The sequence below is a fragment of the Elephas maximus genome, chromosome 4, assembly GCF_024166365.1.
Source record: "Elephas maximus indicus isolate mEleMax1 chromosome 4, mEleMax1 primary haplotype, whole genome shotgun sequence".
Lineage (NCBI taxonomy): Eukaryota > Metazoa > Chordata > Mammalia > Proboscidea > Elephantidae > Elephas > Elephas maximus.
The window spans coordinates 18,265,893-18,285,980 of record NC_064822.1 but is presented as its reverse complement, the minus strand read 5'-3'; the positions used below and the strand labels follow the sequence as shown (position 1 = coordinate 18,285,980).

Genomic DNA, 20,088 nt, shown 5'->3' with positions numbered 1-20,088 from the left:
GAAGTGTTAGCTTATTTTTTGCGTAATCTGCCTCAAAGGCAGAGGTTCGGCCTCTCTTTAAAATAAGATTCCTGAGCAAAAAACCAAGCCAGGTGGCTTTTAGAAAAAAAAGCCAAGGTTTTTACTTTAAGATCTTTGGTTAAATAACTTAAGTATTATTTCATGGTGACCTATAACAAACTCCTGACAACTCTGAAACTTCACGGAAAGCCACAAAAGAATTTTTTATAAAGGAAAAGTGCTAAAAAGTTTTATTTAATAAATTGCATGGAAGGTGTTATCCAAAAAAAAAAAAAAAGCCTGATTCTCTTTGGGTTAAGATTTATATGTTAGTAATTCCTCTTGTGTTTTTGCCTAATATTACACAGCAAATGCATAATATTATGTCATATTTTATTATAATTTCTTAAGTGCTAACTTGGTTACAACTTTATCAAAGCCAATGGTTTGAGAGTTTACGTCATTTACCTATGAAGTTTTCTTTCATTACTATTCAGGTTTTTAAAATTTGATAATCTTGGTAATATTCTTGGTATATCCTGGTATTATGTCTCAAAATTATTTTGCATTATATCTGAAGTTCTTTAAAAATACAGTTAATGGTTATATTTTAGAGATATTTTTATCTAAATTTTTTAAACTGATTTTATTTGGCCTTTATGTTGCTTGTAATTAATTTCTACCACGTCGTTCACTGTAAGAGTATTATTTTTAGAAGTTAATCATGGCTATATTAAGTTTTGTCATCTGCAGATAAGTTTTTACTTTGCTGATTTTCTGAAAACATTTGACCAGAATATCTCAACAAAAAAGGTGGACTATATTGGACTTATGAAAAGGACTGTGACTAGACTCAATCAAGATTTCCAGAACCCTTATGCAGAAGCTGACTGTGGCTGATCCAAAATCATGTGGAACAGAAATTAACTACAGAAGATGGAGAAAAAGAAAGGAAACTATGGGTTTTATGTGAGAATGCTGCTGATGTTTTAAAGTTATACTTTCTAGATATAAGAAACCGTTTCCTTTCTCCTAAATTAAACTAATGGGCTTAGCTATTGTGACTCTCGAATTAGAAGTTCTTCTCTCATAAAAACAGTTTTATGACACTACTGCTTCTGAGAAAGTGACTCGTGACTGTTAATAGGTAGACCAAGGAGGGACACCTTGCCCTCAAGAAGAACACTTACTGTGTTTTAAATAGGTTAACTGAAGACCTCCAACAGGAAAAGTCCATCCTATATCATCTTGTTAATCACGTATTCTCTAATGAAAATCTAGTTGTCACATGTGAATTTTTCTATACCTTCTGTTTCTAGATAAACTTTGTGTGTGGTGGATCCAACTATACTGGTTTTAAGTGATTCTTTTCCAAATGACAGTGAGTTTGCTTGGGCAATCTCTTGTTTAGATTTCTCGTGAATGCATGGGCAATGCACTTTGATAATTTTAAGATTATCTTTAGATATTCACAGTAATGGTATTAGTAAATATTGAAAAGGTAATGTTAAATTGTTACACACTATAAAATGAGAATTAAAAAAAAACCCCATTGGTCCAACACTCAGAGTATGGTTGGTAGCTTTAATTCCTAGTTACAGTATAGTTGAATTGGAGAAATCTTTTAAAAATGTATCAGTCATTATGGGACAAATAACAGACAAAATTGCTAATGAGATAGAGATACAACAGTAATCTCTGACCTCATTAGCCAAGGTGACATGAGATAACAAAATAGCCTTAAGATTTTTATTAGCCCAAGAAAGTGTAGTCTGTGCTGTAGCAAATACCTCTTGTTGCATTTAGAGAAATAACACAAGAAAAGTGGAACAGGATATACATGGAATTGGTGGTTACACAGTGTAACACTCTTAAAACACCAGATTTATTTGGTTCGTTACCATCGAACCAAAGGAATAAGTACATGAGCTAGATCACTACTACAAGGGATAGTAATATTCTTAGTCTGCATCCTGGTGGTATTAGACATAATTAAATTTATCTTCTATTGTCTTACACACCCAAAAGGGCAAAAGAAGGCCTTGGGCTAAAGTGTTGATGTACATTGAATCTGCCCACTCTGGCAATGCGATTCAGAATATCGCTTTTAAAAAAAAAAACAAAAAAAACTTAATAGCCTGGTGAAAAACCAAATAGTGTCTGGTGGAAAACCAGCACCGTGAGTTAAAAGAGCCTGCAATGGCCGCCATTTGACTAAGTCCAGGTATTGATCATAGATGCGTTATCTCCAATCTCTGATCAACAAGAGGGAATGATTTAGAAAATAATATTGAAATCATTATTCCTTTTCCTTAAGAATGTGACCCAGCTGAAGCTGGATTCACAAAGACTCATGAAGACACATCAACTGGGCCCTGAGGTATAAAGACAATAAATAAGACAATCTGAAAAAAAAAAAAATCTTTTAGGAAGACAGTCACATAAACAGGACGTAAAAGCCACTCCTTTTCTTTTAATATTTAGTAAATAGGTATAAACCAACAAGAGGTCAGCAGCCACAATGAAAGGCGTAGGTCCAATATTTGCCCCTACCCAAAAATACGCCCAACAATTCTGAGCTGGGCTATAGTTCAAAATGGACACTGGTCTTGAATGACCAATGTTCAAACAGAAATGGGAGGAGTGAGACAGAACCCCTACAGTGCTGTATTCTTTACCTGGCTTCCTCCCCTTCAGTGCTGTTTTGCAAAATCCTTTCCTTTGCTGGTCTCCCCACCCCCAGCTTTGCATTTGAATCCTGATTTGCTTTGAAAGTTATATGTAAACCCCATTGCACCTGTGCAGTATGATTAAGAATGTTGCTGACTAATCACTGGGTGGGACGTAACTTGTATGAACTCTTTACTTGTAAACTCCTTTAAAAGTAACCTGCATGCCAGCCCTTAGTGAGCAGTCTTGGCAGCAGTAAACACCACCTGAGTCCATTTCCTTGTACAATGAAATAAAGTGCCTTTTTTTTTTCTTTCACCTTGGTCTCATTTATTGGCCAATACGAGTCATGCTGAGTAAGAGCCTGGAGTTCCCACCCAGTAACAGTGTGGCTTTTCTTGTTACACTCCCAGACAGAACAGACAATCAGGCTGAACACTCCCGTTCCAAGAACTCTGCTTACTTCTCTAAAATAAGATAAACATGATCAAACTTCAGTTTTGTCCAAATAGCTGCATTAGAGATGTCAATTCCTTATTTATTTGATGGGAAATGCAGGAATTTGTATTTCCCCCTACTTTTTGTGTAGTTCTGGGAAAAGGGGAGTGTGACAGAAGAGTGGTGGTGGCCTGCCACCAAAGAAGTGACATAGGGACATCCTGCCAAAGCCCTAGATCTAGAGGAAGAGGAAGCCTGCAGTGCCTGTGTCTTCAGTGGGCATCTTCTGCAGAGATTCTAAAGGGGAAGATGAAATTGGCATTACCCATGCAAACAGTTAATAAGCTTGGCTGTTAATCGAAAGGTTGGAGGTTCGAGTCCACCTGCCTTGGAAGAAATGCCTGCCTGTCTACTGAAAAATCAGCCATTGAAAACCCTAAGAAGTACAGTTCTACTCTGACACACATGGGGTCATCATGAATAGAAGTCAACTCGACAACTGGCTCCAATTGGTTTTCCAAACTATCCTTCCCCCAGAAATTCTGACACCCTCCCCCTTTGTCCTTGATAAGGCATAAAATCAAAACAGAGTCATCTGTCCTATTTGTGAAATGACTGAGCTAACTCTAAGAGCTCAAAGTAACCTTTGCCCCGGCTCTACTTTTGTTGCCTAGCAGCCAACCCCTATTATTGTTAAGGAAATAAATTTCTTTGTGGTCAGGCTAAAGAATGTGAATACCTCAAGGGATACCCTGATGGAAACTCTTTGTTCCCGGTCGCCTCTGGAGACTGACCCTTCGAGCAGGATAACGTTGAACAGACTGGCCATGTCATTACTTTGTAACCAACATGAAGCCTCCCTTGACCCCATGTCTTTCTGTTAGGTCTTTTAGCCAATCGATATATTCATGTAACTAATAACGTCAAAGATTATACTTCACTTTGTCTTACCTTTGACTGACCTCAATCATTGTAAACCAATCAGAATATTGTTTTGTACTTCTTCCTCCAGCCCTATAACCATATGCCCCCAGTGCTCCCCCTTGGATTTGTGTGTTCCATATGCTGAGACTCCATGTTTCCCCATTGCAATGTTATTTTGTGCAGCAGCTGTCCCTATTCCCTCAGTAACACTCTTTATTCTCAACCTTAACCAGGTCTTGTGATTTTGCTCTCCAGTATCCTCCAAGTCGAGAATTACAGATTATCAGAAGAGCTCACTGGTGGGAGTATGTTGTCCACCTGAGTAGGATGAAGGCATTGACAAATGGTTGGGGAAAGCTGTACCCCACCCTGCTGACCGGCCTGCATTTGCCCCTGGGGCATAATCTGAGGTTTAGGGTAAGATATCCGGGAAACCTTGAGACACACAACGGTCCACTGGCTTCACCTTCCTGCATGTAAAACTCCGCAGGCCAAAGAGCGCAGCATTGCTGCCCCTTACAACCCCCTGGGACTTCTAGGATTCACAGAACGCACTTGATCAGCTGAATCCATGTGACTGAATTCATCCAGAGCTTTGTGATTCTAAAGAAGCCTCTATTTGAAGTTGTAAAAAAAAAAAAAAAATTTTTTTTCTTTTTTTTATTCGTAATTTATTCCAGAGGGTACACTCCCAGACAGTCCAGAGACACTTGCTTTTCCGGTTTACTTGCCTTAACTGGGCTTTGCCCTGAATCTTGAACAAATCTCTAAATCTGTAGAATTCAAGGTTCAGTGGTTTAGAAGAGTTGGAGGCACAATGTATCCTGTGCGGCAATCTGTGCCTTAAGAGCACTTGTAAAAAGTGTGACATTGGCCATGAGGGCTGCCCTGCATAGCCCTGAAGAAGCATTAAAGGCCTATTGATCCAATGACAGGGATGGGGTCCACTTGAGTTATAGCACAGTGCCTTACCAGATACGTCACTTTACAGAATGACAGTTCACAGACTGATGCTGGGGGAAACAGAAGTGTCTGGGTGGGGCACAGCCCCCTTCCCCAAATTACTCTAGTTCAGTGTCATCTCATCAGCGGTAAGTGAACATGGAGCGGGCAAACCTGAATTCCTTTCCTCACTGATAGCTGTATCAGTTATTACGTAGAAGCCCACCACACAGCATCCCCAGTGTGAACATTAAGCAGAGAAGTGATTAATGCAGGCAGCCTCGGTCAGGTGAGAGTCCTCTGTGCTCGGAATGAAAAGCAGGTGGTGGTAGGCACAGCCTCTCATCTAGCCGACAAATGCTTTATGCTGGGCTTTCCATGCACATTTCCGCAGACATTGGCTTTACCGGCAGGGCTTCCAACAGATTGTTTCCAGTTCTACCCTTGCTGAGAATTTACATTTCCACTCCAAATATACTGAATAGGAATCTAAAAGGTAAATCCTGGTTCAGTATATCTGGGCAGGGGGAAACGCAAATTCCCATCAGGAGGAAGAAACCCAAGGAACAGGTTGGAAGCCCTGCTTTATTGTAGCCTCATGTGGGGGGCCATATTTTAGGGGTTATATGTTTATGCTCCACCACTCATCTGTGAGTTTGTCGTACTGTGGTGGTTGCATGTTGCTTTGATTTTTGAAGCTATGCCACTGGTATTTCAAATATCAGTGGATCACCCATGGTGGACAGGTTTCAGTGGAGCTTCCAGACTAGGAAGAAGGACAGTCTACTTCTGAAAATATTGGCCAGTAAACACCTTATGAATAGCAGTGGAACACTGATACAGTGCTAGAAGATGAGCCCCTCAGGATACAAGGCACTCAAAATGTCACTGGGGAAGAGCTGCCTCCTCAAAGTAGAGTCAACCTTAATGATGTGGATAGAGTCAAGCTTTCGGGACCTTCATCAGCTGATGTGGCATGACTCAAAATGAGAAGAAACAGCTGTAAATATCCATTAATAATCAGAACATGGAATGTATGAATTATGAATCTAAGAAAACTGGAAATCATCAAAAATGAAATGGAACACATAAACATCGATATCCTAGGCATTAGTGAGGACTGGTATTGACCATTTTGAATTGGACAACTATATGGTCTACTATGCCAGGAATGACAAATTGAAGAGGAATGGCATTGCATTCATCATCAAAAAGAACATTTCAAGACCAATCCTTAAGTACAATGCTGTCAGTGATAGGATAATATCTACATGCCTACAAGGTAGATCGGAAACCCTGGTGGCATAGTGGTTAAGTGCTACGGCCGATAACCAAAGGGTTGGCAGTTCAAATCCACCAGGTGCTCCTTGGAAACTCTATGGGGCAGTTCTACTCTGTCTTATAGGGTAGTTCTACTCTGTCCTATAGGGTCACTATGAGTCAGAATTGACTCTATGGCACTGGGTCTGGTCTGGTCTGGACAAGGTAGATCAGTTAATATGACTATTATTCAAATTTAGGCACGAACCACTAAGGCCAAAGATGAAGAAATTGAAGATTTTTACCAACTTCTGCAGTCTCAAATTGATCAAATATGCAATCAAGATGCATTGATAAATACTGGTGCTTGGAAATGGAAAGTTGGAAACAGAGAAGGATCAGTGGTTGGAAAATATGGCCTTGGTGATAGAAATGATTCTGGTTTTCACATGATAGAATTTTGCTAGACAACAACTTCTTCATTGCAGATACCTTTTTTCAATAACATAAATGTGGACCTCGCCAGATAGAATACACAGAAATCATATTTACTACATCTGTGGAAAGAGACAATGGAGAAACTCAATATTATCAGTCAGAACAAGGCTAGGGGCCCAATTCAGAACAGAACATTAATTGCTCATATGCAAGTTCAAGTTGAAGCTGAAGAAAATTAGAGCAAGTCCACAAGAGCCAAAATACAACCTTCAGTATATCCCACCTGAATTTAGAGAGCTTCTCAAAAATAGATTTGAAGCAATGAATGCTAATGACTGAAGACCAGGGGAGTTGTGGAATGATATCATACATGAAGAAGGCAAGAAGTCATTAAAAAGAGAAGAAAGAAGGAAAGAAAACAAAATAGATATCAGAAGATGTCAGAAGAAACTCTGAAACATGCTCTCGAATGTAGAGTAGCTATAGAGAATGAAAGAAATGACCATGTAAGAGAGCTGAACAGAAGATTTCAAAGGGCAGCTCAACAAGGCAAAGTAAAGTATTATAATGAAATGTGGAAAGACCTGATAGAAAACCAAAATGGAAGAACACACCCGGCATTCCTCAAGCTGAAAGGACTGAAGAAAAAAATTCAAGCCTTGAGTTGAAATATTGAAGAATTCTATGGGGATAATATTGAGTGACGCAGGAAAAGTCAAAAAAAGATGGAAGGAATATATAGTCACGGTACTAAAAAGAATTGGTCCAAAAGGTGGACCATGGAAAAGGAAGACTGAAAAAGAATTGACGTCTTTGAATTATGGTGTTAGTGAAGAATATTCGATAAACCGTGGACTGCCAGAAGAACGAACAAATCTGTCTTAGAAGAAGTTCTGCTAGAATGCTCCTTAGAAGCAAGGATGGCATGACTTCATTTCAAATACTTTGGTCATGTTATCAGGAGGGACCAGTCCCTGGAGAAAGACATTATGCTTGGTAAAGTACAGGGTCAGCAAAGAAGTGGAAGACCCTCAAGGAGATGGATTGACACAGTGGCTGCAATAATGGGCTCAAGTATAACAATGATTCTGAGGATAGCACAAGACCAGGCAGTATTTGTTCTGTGTACATGGGGTCACACTATGAATAGGTACCCACTCAACAGCACCTAACAGCAACATGCTTATGCTATGGATTTTGTACTTCCAGAAAGTTCTGTCTGCACTGAAGGACAGTGTACTATATTTCAAATCAACAACAACAACAAAAAAAAATGAGCCTAGTTTTCTGGTTTGAAATCACAAGGCTTTTCGTTTCCCTTGGAGAGCCTCTGGACAGATAGGAGACAAGGAGCAGGTAATAATGCTTTCCATTTTATGTAGCTTGAGGCGCCCCGGTGGTGCAGTCATTAAAGTGCTTCGAATGCTAACCAAAAGGCTGGCGGTTCGAATCCACCAGCTGCTCTGCAGAAGAAAATTTGAAAGTCCATTTCCACAAAGATTTACAGCCTTGGAAACCCTATGGGGCAGTTCTAGTCTTTCTGATAGGGTCGCTATAAGTTGGAATCAACTCGATGGCAATGGGTTTGGTTTTGGTTTGGTTTTCATCTCTAAGGGGCCTCAAATCTCTTATCAACTCTGGAGTTTGAACAGAAGAGGCAGGGCCAACCCTCCCCATAACCACTTGTCTTTTTTCCCTTCTTCCATGGGTTTTATTGGCGTTAGACAAGAGCTGCTTTTTGGGGCTTACAAAACCTCTGACACATGTATTTCCGTGGATTTGTTTTGAGAATTAGGAAACTAGACCTCTATTTGCTTCTAGCCGTCATATTTGTCCAACTGAAAAAAACCCCAGCAGCTTTATCAGGACCAGCAGCTCTGTCAGGGCCAGCAACTCTATCAGGGCCAGCCTTTGATAAGCTTGTGAAGTGTCTCAAGGTATTATCATTAATGTTCCTGTATGCATGGTAACTGAACAAACCATTCATGTAACATGTAAAGGACATTTGACGCTCCATGAATTACTTGTCACAGACAATTTTCATTTTTAGCATAGTCAATCTCTTAAACAAAAATTATATTCTCTGCAAGAATTAAAAACAAAACAAAATGAAACCTCAAAAGCAAGTCCCAAACTTAATGTACTTAAACTATAGTATTAATCACCATTGTTTAAGGAGACCCTAAGAGGTCATAGGACTCCCTGGGTTGTGTAAACAGCTAATGAACTCAACTACTAACTGAAAGGTTGGAGGTTTGAGTCCACCCAGAGGTGCCTCAAAAGAAAGGCCTGGCAATCCACTTCTGAAAAAGCAGCCACCGAAAACCCTATGGAGCACAGTTCTATTCTGACACAAATGAAGTTGCCAAGTTGGAGTCCTGCTGCAACTGGAAGAGAACACAATCCAAAGCTTATTCTTTCTCTTGCTCTAAGAGATCTTCTGGATCTATGTGTGTTTGTATTTTGTCTTTATTTACTGTTAATTACTTGAGGGCAGGAACCAGAATTTCCACAAAATATTCGAAGAAGGGGCTCAACACGCGTGAACGTGAGAAAGACTGCCTGAGACAACCTAATAAGTATTGCTGATTTAATAAATTCTCCCTGTCATGGGCAGCTTTTGGCCTCTTCTGCCCCTTCCATTTCAAGTTTGCTTTCTCCCCATGCTCTAATGGCACCAGCAGAATCCCTAGATGGTAGGCTCTGGAAAGGATGCTCCAGGCACTTCCAGAGACAGAAGCCATTTCTTCCTGAAAATGCCTGGGAAGGCTGGTCTGACCCTCCTGTAGTCACCCGTGTCTGCTTCCCACCCAGCAGCTTTTATTTCCAGGACAAATCTGATTTTCCAGACACTGCAAAACTGGAAGTCTGAAGAATAGGGATGGAGCAACCATTACCACTGTGATGTATTTCAGTACACGGCTGCTGGTCACTGGGCTCTATAGTCTGCCCTGTGTGGGGTCCATGAACACTTGAAAAATTAGCAGCAAACAACACCCACTCTCCTGAGTTCTCTAGTAAATATATGGGTGGGCCATTTCTCAAAATGGGCGACATGGAAACTAGGACACACTGAAGTAAAAATATCCTACCTTTAATAATATTTACTTCCACAAATGCCAAAGTGCTAGGCGTGTAATAAGTGTTCTACACTTGTTGATCTAACTTGAAATTTCCTACCTTTAGAACTTAGTTCTAAAGCCTAAATGACATCTCCCCTCATTCTCCTAAACACATTGTCTAGACCCTTCTTTATAAGATATGTCATGGATGTAATTATGTCCCCCCAAAATGTATGTATCAACTTGGTTAGGCCATGATTCCTAGTATTGTATGGTTGTCCTCCATTTTCTGATTGTAATTTTATGTTGAGAGTATTAGGGTGGGATTGTAACACCACCCTTACTCAGGTCACCACCCTGATCCAAGGTAAAAGGAGTTTCCCTGAGGTGGGGCCTGCACCACCTTTTATCTCTCAAGAGACAAAAGGAAAGGGAAGCAAGCTGAGAGTTGGGGACCTCATACCACCAAGAAAGCCACACCAGGAGCACAGCATGTCTGTTGGATCTGGGGTCCCTGCGCCTGAGAAGCTCCTCGACCGGGGGAAGATTGAGGACAAGGACTTTCCTCCAGAGCTGACAGACAGAAAAAGCCTTCCCCTGGAGCTAACGCCCTGAATTTGGACTTGTAACCTACTAGATGACTAAGACAAGGTAAAAAGAGGGAATAGAAAGAAAGAAGGGAAGAGGAAGTGGCTACAAATGAAACCAGAGGGAGGAATGAGAAATGGGGAGAAAAGGGAGGGCTTAAGCAAACACACTCCTTCGATTGTAGACAAAGGAGGACTTGACCAACTGTATATACGAGGTGAGACTCCCTAGCAGATGGATAAGCCAAAAAAAAAAAAAAAAGTGACCACCATATGTTTTATTCTTTCCTGCTACCTGTGAGCTCTGGTAGTTTGGTTTATTACCTGTCCCATTTCCTTCTTTCCTCTGGCAAAGCTGCTCCTCAGCCCTTAACCAGTGTCTCTCACGCACCCTCCTTGCCACTTCTGTTGCTTACCATCTGGCTTCGCCTGGTGGTCTCCTTTATGTACCCCTAAAAGCCTACTCAGATGCCTTGGTGGTGGTGTTTATGCATGGTTTACCCTTCCTGTCAGGACCTGGCTGACACTGTGATCTCAGAAAAACACTGGGCAGTTGTCAGAACCTGCCTGCTTTTATACATTTTGTTCACAAAGTCAGCAGTTACACTACTTCCATAGAAGCAAAAATAGAATACAACCAAACCCTCCTGTTTTCTTCACCAGGACTAAAAAAAATTTTTTAAAGCAGCTGATCCCCCAGCTGCTTTCCTTTTTTATAAAGTTCCAGCATCTCTGTGAAGTAATTTAGGCATTCACTTGGCAATGCTCTTTTTTCCACACACTGTGTCAAATTCCAGCTTCCCAGCCTGGAAGGGTTCAAGAGGTTGAACTGACAATCATTTATAAACAGCATATAATTCGATAGGGAGTGAGCATGAGTCTGCTGCTTACTCAAGTCTTGGAGACTACCAGGGAGCCAGATTCCAGCTAAAATATTTATCAAATGATACACTGATTGTTGAAGTTAATGAGGGAGCTATTTTGATGTAGAAATCATTTTGCAGATTCTAGCTTAATTAAAATAGGTATTAGGATGATAGAAAATAACATTTATAATTACTTCTTTAAAAATTCATTTAGAAATGGACAACAATTTCAGAATTGATATTGTTTCTCTTGAGGCGCTGGTCTGATTCTCACTTGATTCCATGGAAATCAGAGCTGTAGAAAAAGAAGCTGCGTTCCTTTTACCTCTCTTTAGTCCTCAGCTCCACTTGACTTCCGGCTCTGCTTTATTCAGTACAATTACGTGAAAGAGAAATGCATTATTTCCTTATTCATTTTTCATTCATCCCACCTCCTCTGTGCCAGCACCATGCTAAGTAACAGGAGACACAAAGACATTTAAGGCACAATCCTATCCTTCAAAGGAGTTATGTATTTAGGGAGTTGACTTAGAGACAGAAATGTCTACAAAATAAGATATTCAGGGTCTGATTATTCAATAGGTAAGGTAAGCACAACGCTCTCCTTGCTTACCAGATCCTCTGCAGTGAATAATTTCACATTTTTTCACTACGTCAAAGATTCTGCATCTAGGTATGGCTGGTATCTGTCTCCCTCCCAACCCACAACACCTTCCTACAGAATCAAAGCCTCTTTTCAAATTTACAATCCCTGACAGGGACGGATGACCCAGAACGCAAGGTAAGCATGGGCTTACTTGTGCTTATTTACTAATCTGTAGACAACAACAACAAAAATGTGAATTTTTCACTAAAGATTAGTAAATGAGCACAAATAAGCCCATGCTTACTTGCTTATTAGGTAATCTGCCCCTTACACTGTGTGACAAGCATTACATAAGTACTACACTTAGTGCCACTAAAATTCGTAAAGGAGAGACAGACAGGGAACTCTATACTTCATATACGGAAAGCTTCTGGCAGAAGTTGTCATATGAAATGTTGTTGTTGTTGTTATTGTTAGATGACGTCCAGTCATTTCCAACTCATAGTGACCCTATGTGCAACTGAACGAAACACTGTACAGTCCTGTGCCATCCTCACAATCATTGCTATGCTTGAGGCCACTGTTGTAGTCACTGTGTCAATCCATCTCATTGAGGGTCTTCCTCTTTTTCACTGACCCTCTACTTGACCAAGCATGATGTCCTTCTCCAGGGACTGATCCCCCCTGATAACATGTCCGAAGTATGTGGGACGTAGTCTTGCCATCTGTGTTTCTAATGAGCATTCTGGCTGTACTTCTTCTAAGACAGATTTGTTTGTTCTTTTGGCAGCCCATGGTGTATTCAATATTCTTCCCCAACACCACAATTCAAAGCCGTCAATTCTTCTTAAAAAAATTTTTTTTTTTTTTCTTAGGTGTTCCTTATTCATCGTTCAGCTTTTGAATGCATCTGGGACTATTGAAAACACCATGACTCAGGTGCAGATTAGCCTTCAAGGTAATATCTTTGCTTTTTAACACTTTAAAGAGGTATTTTGCAGCAGATTTCCCAATGCAACGTGTCCTTTGATTTCTTGACTGCCGCTTCCATGGGTGTTGATTGTGGATCTAAGTAAAATGAAATCCTTGACAACTTCAATCTTTCCTTCTTTTACCACAATGTTGTTTATTGGTCCAGTTGTGAGGAATTTTGCTTTCTTTTTTTTTTTTTTTTATGTTGAGGCATAATCCATACTGAAGGCTGTGATCTTTAATATTCATCCATAAGTGCTACAAGTCCTCTTCACTTTCAGCAAGCAAGGTTGTGTCATCTTCCTACTGCAGGTTGTTAATGAGTCTTCCTACAATTCTGATACCTCGTTCTTCTTCATATAGTCTAGTTTCTCGGATTATTCACTCAACATACAGATTGAAAAAGTACAGTGAAAGGATATAACCCTGACACACACTTTCCTGACTTTAAACCATGCAGTATCCCCTTGTTCTATTCGAACCACTGCCTTCTGACCTATATACAGGTTCCTCATGAGTACAATAAAGCGTTCTGGAATTTCCAGTCTTCTCAATGTTACCTATAATTTATTATGATCCAGATAGTCGAATGCATTTGCATAGTCAATAAACCACAGATAAACATCTTTCTGGTATTCTCTGCTTTCAGCTAAGATCTGCCTGACATCAGTAGTGCTTTCCTTTGTTTCATGTCCTCTTCTGAATCTGGCTTGAATTTCTGGCAGTTCCCTATTGATATACAGCTGCAGCCACTTTTGAATGATCTTCAGCAAAATGTTGCTTATGTGCGATATTAATGATATTGTTCGATAATTTCTGCATTTGGTTGGATCACTTTTCTTGGGAATAGGCATAAATAGGGATCTCTTCCAGTTGGCTGGCCAAGCAGCTGTCTTTCAAATTTCTTGGCATAGGTGAATGAGGACTTCAGCGCTGCATCCATTGTTGAAACGTCTCAATTGGTATTCTGTCAATTCTTGGAGCTTTATTTTTCACCAGTGCTTTTAGTGAAGCTTGGACCACTTCCTTCATTACCACTGGTTCCTGGTCATATGCTACCTCTTGAAATGGTTGAATGTCAACCATTTGGTATAGTGACTCTGTATATTCCTTCCATCTTCTTTTGATGCTTCCTTCATCATTTAATATTTTTCCCATAGAATCCTTCAATATTGCAACTCGAGGCTTGAATTTTTTCTTCAGTTTTTTCAGCTTGAGAAATGCTGGGTATGTTCTTCTCTTTTGGTCTATCTCCAGGTCTTTGCACATGTCACTATAATACTTCACTTTGTCTTCTCGAGCCACCCTTTGAAATCTTCTGTTCAGCTTTTTTACTTCATTATTTCTTCCATTCACTTTAGCTACTCGATGTTCAAGAGCTTGTTTCAGAGTCTCTTCTCACATCCATTTAGATCTTTTCTGTCTTGTCTTTTTACTGACCTCTTGTTTTCTTCATGTATGATGTCCTTGATGTCATTCTGCAACTCCTCTGATCTTATGTCATTGGTATTCAAAGTGTCAAATCTGTTTTTGAGATGGTCTCTAAATTCAGTTGTGATATACTCAAGGTAGTACTTTGGCTCTCACGGACTTGTTCTAATTTTCCTCAGTTTTAGCTTGAACTTGTACACGAGCAATTGATGGTCTGATCCGCAGTCAGCCCCTCGCCCAGTTCTGACTGATGATATTGAGCTTTTCTATTGTCTCTTTCCACAGATTTTGTCGATTTGATTTCTGTGTATTCCATCTGATGAGGTTCATGTGTACAGTCACTGTTCATGTTGTTGAAAAAAGGTGTTTAAAATGAAGAAGTCCTTGGTCTTGAAAAATTCTAACATGTGATCTCTGGTATCATTTCTATCACCAAAGCTGTATTTTCCTACTACCAATCCTTCTTTTATGTTTCCAACTTTTGCATTCCAATCACCAGTAATTTTCAATGCATCCTAATTGCATGTTTGATCAGTTTTAGACTGCAGTTGTTGGCAAAAATCTTCAATTTCTTCATCATTGGCCTGAGTGCTTGGTGGGTAAATTTGAATAATAGTCATATTAGCTGGTCTTCCTTGAGTTGTATGGATATTATTCTATCACTAACAGCATTGTGCTTCAGGATAGATCTCAAAATGCTCTTTTTGACGATGAATACACCATTCCTTTTAAGGCTGTCATTCCCAGCATAGTAGACCATATGATTGTCCAGTTCAAAATGGCCAATACCAGTCCATTTCAGCTCAGCTCCTAGGATATCGATATTTTTGGGTTCTGTTTCCAATTTTTTTTTTGACAATTTCCAATTTTCCTAGATTCATACTTCATGCATTCCATGTTCTGATTATTAATGGATGTTTGCAGCTGTTTTTTCTCATTTTGAGTCATGCCACATCAGCAAAAGAAGGTCTCAAAAGCTCGACTCCACCCATGTCACCGAGGTCGACTCTACTTTGAGGAGGCAGCTTTTCCCTAGTCGTAATTTGTGTGCCTTCCAACCTGAGGGGCTCGTCTTCCAGCACTGTATCAGGCAATGTTCCACTGCTATTCATAAGGTTTTCACTGGATAAATCTTTTCAGAAGTAGACTGCCAGGTCCTTCTTTCTAGTCTGTCTTAGTCTGGAAGCTCAGCTGAAACCTGTCCACCATGGGTGATCCTGCTGGTATTTGAATACAGGTGGCACAGTTTCCAGCATCACAGTAACAGACAAGCCCCCATAGTATGACAAACTGACAGATGCGTGGGGGCATCTGAAATGAGTCCTGAAGAATGGACAGGATTTGATACACAGACATGTGGGGTAAGAGGGAGAAAGCATTCCAGATAAAGTGAACACAGTGATGAAAGGTGTGAGTGTGGGGTAGCACAAAACATATCTTGGGGGACAATGAAAAGTCTATTTTGGTTTGAGTGGTAGATTTATATAGAAAAGTAGATAGCTGCCTTTGAGTCAGTTTCATCTTATGGTGGCTGTATGTTCAACAGAATAAAATGTTACCTGGTCCTGTATTTTCCTTATGGTGGCCAGCATGTTTGGGTTAATTATTGTGGCTATTCTGTCAATCTATCTCACTGAGGGTCTCCCGCACCTTCACTGGCCCTCTACTTCACCAAATATGAAATTTTCCTCTAGCAATTTATCCCTCCTGATGACCTGTCCAAAGCTAGCAAGTTGAACAATGTCCTGTTGTGATCCATAGGTTTTCATTGGCTGATTAGGTTACCAGAACTTTCTTCCTAGTCTGTCTTAATCCAGAAACTCTACTGAAACCTGTCCACCTTGGGTGACCTTGCTGGTATTTAAAATACTGGTGGCATACCTTCCAGCATCACAGTAATATGCAAGCCACCACTTGTCTGTCAGTTTGTCATACTGTGGTGGCTTTCATGTTGCCATAATGCTGGAAGCTGTACCACCAGTATTTCAAATACCAGCAGGGCCACCCAGGGTGGATAGGTTTGAGGAGCTTCCAGACTAAGACAGACTAGGAAGAAGGACCTGGCGATCTACTTCCAAAAAAGTTGGCCAGTGAACACCTTATGGATAGCAGTGGAACATTATCTGATATAGGGCTAGAAGATGAGCACCTCAGGTTGGAAGGCACTCAAAATAAGAGCTGGATTGACACAGTGGCTGAAACAATGGGCTCAAACATAGAAACAACTGTGAGGATAGTGCAGGACCATACAATATTTTGTTCTGTTGTGCACTTAGTCAGAACCAACTTAACGGAACCTAACGACAAGAGCAAGAATCTTTACTGGAGCAGATTGGCAGAGCCCTGGTGTGGATTCAAATCACCAGCCTTTTGGTTAGCAGCTGAGTGCTTAACCATTGCACTACCAAGGCTTTGTAAATGGTGTGTAGACAGATTGAATGAGGAGTAGAGAGAAAGCTGGAACACCAGATGGGTGGCCTCTGCAATAGTTTAGAGTGTGGATATTATCTACTGAGAATTTAGGAAGATGCCAATAGCAATGGATAGGCAGATTATGAGAAATGAATCAGTAGGAGTTGAGAAATTAATATACAGGCTGAGGGAAGGGAAAAAGTCAAAACATATGCTCAAGTATTGCATGTTAAATATAGAAAAATATTTTAAGAATTATGAAGAACAGCCAAATCCAGGGATGACAGTTTTAATTTGGGTGAAAAGAGAGGAGAGAGTTTTTGCCACTGTATCTTCCTTCCCTAAAAGTCCATGGAGGTTGACTTGATGACATTAGCCAACTCTCTGATTTGGAAGTCAAGAGCGCAATATCGATTGAAAATACAAGCTAAAAAGTATCAAAAACAAAACCTTTACCAAATAACATTCACGTAAGCAGAAATTTTTCTTAACTCTCCTGTAAGGGATTGAATTGTGTCCCCCCAAAATATGGGTCAACGTGGTTAGGCCATGTGTGGCTGGCTTCCATTTTGAGATTTTCCTATGTGTTGTAAATCATAATCTCTGCTTGTGGTTAAAAGGATTAGTGTGGGATGTAACACTCTTGTTCAGGTCACCTCCCTGATCCAATGTACGGAAAGTTTCCCGGGGGTGTGGCCTGTATCACCTTTTATTTTACAAGAGATGAAAGGGAAGCAAGCAGAGAGTTGGGGACCTCATACCACCAAGGAAGAGGCACCGGGATCAGAGTGCATCCTTTGAACCTGGGGTTCCAGTGCAGAGAAGCTCCTAGTCCAGGGAAAGATTGATGAGAAGGCCAACAGAGAGAGAAAGGCTTCCCCTGGAGCTATCGCCCTGAATTTGGACTTTTAGCCTACTTCACTGTGAGGAAATAAATTTCTCTTTGTTAAAGACACCCACTTGTGGTATTTCTGTTATAGCAGCACTAGATGACTAAGACATCTCCTATTACATGTTTTCAGTGCAATGATAATGAATTATCCTAGTGATGGCCCATAAGTACTGGAAGATACTGAAGTACCTGTCACATCTTCAGAGAAATAGTACTTCTGTTATATTGAAGTAAAATGTTTTTTCTCTTTTTATGAAAATAAGTACTTCGTGTATGAATTTAATGATATTGGGGTAGTAGTAATGGATGGAAACACAGACATTTATTATTAAGGACAAAACAGTACTTCATACTTTCTACTTCTTCTGGTGTTGCTGTTCCCAGTGTGGAGTCCATTGATTCTGGGGGATGAACAGCTGTTGCAAAGGGGCCTCAAAGTCATATGTATATCAAATAATGCCTGTAGCAAAATAAATAATCTTTTGTATTAATAATGTGTCTTAGGTCAGGTTACTTAGAAGCAGAGGCAGAGACAAGGGTTCCTAAGCTAGAGATTTTTGGGAGAGTGTTCTCAGGAGAAACTTGGAAGAAAGTGAGGGAAACAGGATGGGGTAGGGAAAGAAGCTAGACAAAGAGACCACTTAAAGTCCAGTTTCAGCCTGACCCCATTGAAAGCTCTGGAACATGAATGGCACACCCGAGTTATTCTACCTGGAGGTGAGGGTGCTGTGTGTTATACTATGTATCAGTCACTAGCTGTGTGTAGTCTCAGCTCGTGAGCCATAAACTTCCAGGCATTTCCAGGTGTGCTGGTTCCCACTGGCCAAAAATAATTCTTGTGAGGCTACAGCTATTGCTGTTCACAGCTAGCACCACGGCAGTTGGGGAATGGATACACCAGCTACACGAAGGGAGTTGAGTGCAGCACCAACGCTGTCTACTCCAACATGTTATCATTCGTCCATAGTGTTGTTATAATCAATAAAATGCAAATTCATGTACAAGCATTTACTCAACTCACAGCAGTTTTGGTCATCTCTTTTCTTGCTCAACGGATATTAAGAACGAAATTATTACCCTATAGGACAACATGAAAAATAAGCATAGAAAATATAAGCATACTGATTGTGGTAGAATAGAGAAAGTGGCCAAGAACACCCTCCCGCCACCAAACCACCAAACCCAGTTAGTTTTGTAGGAGAATTCTACCAAACGTTTAAGTAACAAATGATTCCAAGGCTATTTAAACTGTTCCAGAGCACAGAAAGATAAGGAAATTCTCCAAATTATTTTTATTATGAAATGACTATATTATCAATTGGTCCACCTGAGACTACACAGGAAAGAAAACTACAGATGGCTCTCAGCTATGAGCATCAATTAAAAAATTCTAGATAAAATACTAACCATCAAATAACAGAGGAAAAGAGAGTAATACAGTATATTACTGTAAAACCAAAACCAAACCCATTGCTGTACAGTCAATTCTGACTCATAGCGACCCTACAGGACAGAGAAGAACTGCCCTGTAGTGTTTCCAAGGAGTGGCTGGTGGATTCAAATGCCAACCTTTTGGTTAGCAGCTGTAGCTTTTAACCGCTGTGCCACCAGGGCTCCTACTTTACTATAATGTGGGTTTATTCTAGAAACACAAAAACAGTTAATATTAAAAAAAAAAAACTTAAAACACAAGAATATAATCATAACCACAGACACTGAGAAGGCATCTGACAAAATCCAACAGCGATTTTTGATGAAAAAACTCAAAAGATAGAATAGATGGAATTTTTCAGTGATTTTGCACACACACACACACACACACCCACACACACACATCTTCAGTTCATGCTTGCAGGCTTTATGGGCAAACACTAGAGGCATTTCTACTAAACTCAGGAATATGACAAGAACACCCACTATAACTACACTATTTAATGCTTACTGAAGCTTTCAGCCAACACAAGAGAGAGAAATGAGAGATATAATAAACGGAAATGAGTAGGTAATACAATCACTGAACACGATATGGTGGAAAGCTCAAGAGAGTTGAAATACTGCTAGAAGCAATAAGAGAGTTCAATAAGGTGACAGACCACAAAGGTAATATACAGAAATCAATAGCTTTCATATATACAAACAACTAGTAAAAAACTATAGAGGAAAAACCACTCTATTTGTAGTAGCAATAAACAAGGTAATAGGAATAAGTTTAACAAATGAGCAAGAACTATAGGAATGAAACTTTAAAACCTTACTAAAGAACACCAACAAAACTTGAATGAAGAGAAAGACATGCCACATTCTTGGATAGGAAGATAAACATCATGAATTCTCTCTCAAATTTTGTTTTGGAACAAGACAGCCTGCCTCGAAAGTATAGTTTTGTTATTTCTTTTTTGATTCAGCCAACCTGATTCTAAAGGGTAACCCAGAAAATTCTGCAAAAGAGTACAGATGCTGGAAGACTAACCCTAGCAGATAGCAAATATATTACAAAGCTTTAATAACAAAACACTATGGTGGTGATGCATGAAGTCACAGACAAATGCAACAAAGCAGAGAGTCAAGAAATCAACCCAAATACATATAGGACTGTGATAAAGGTGAT

The 20,088-nt window shown here is 40.0% G+C and overlaps 1 protein-coding gene across 1 annotated transcript in view; it reads right to left on the bottom strand.

The window, feature by feature from the left end:
* Positions 1-20,088, bottom strand: part of ADARB2 (adenosine deaminase RNA specific B2 (inactive)) — a 333,805-nt gene that overhangs the window by 69,933 nt on the left and 243,784 nt on the right. The window lies entirely within an intron of this gene.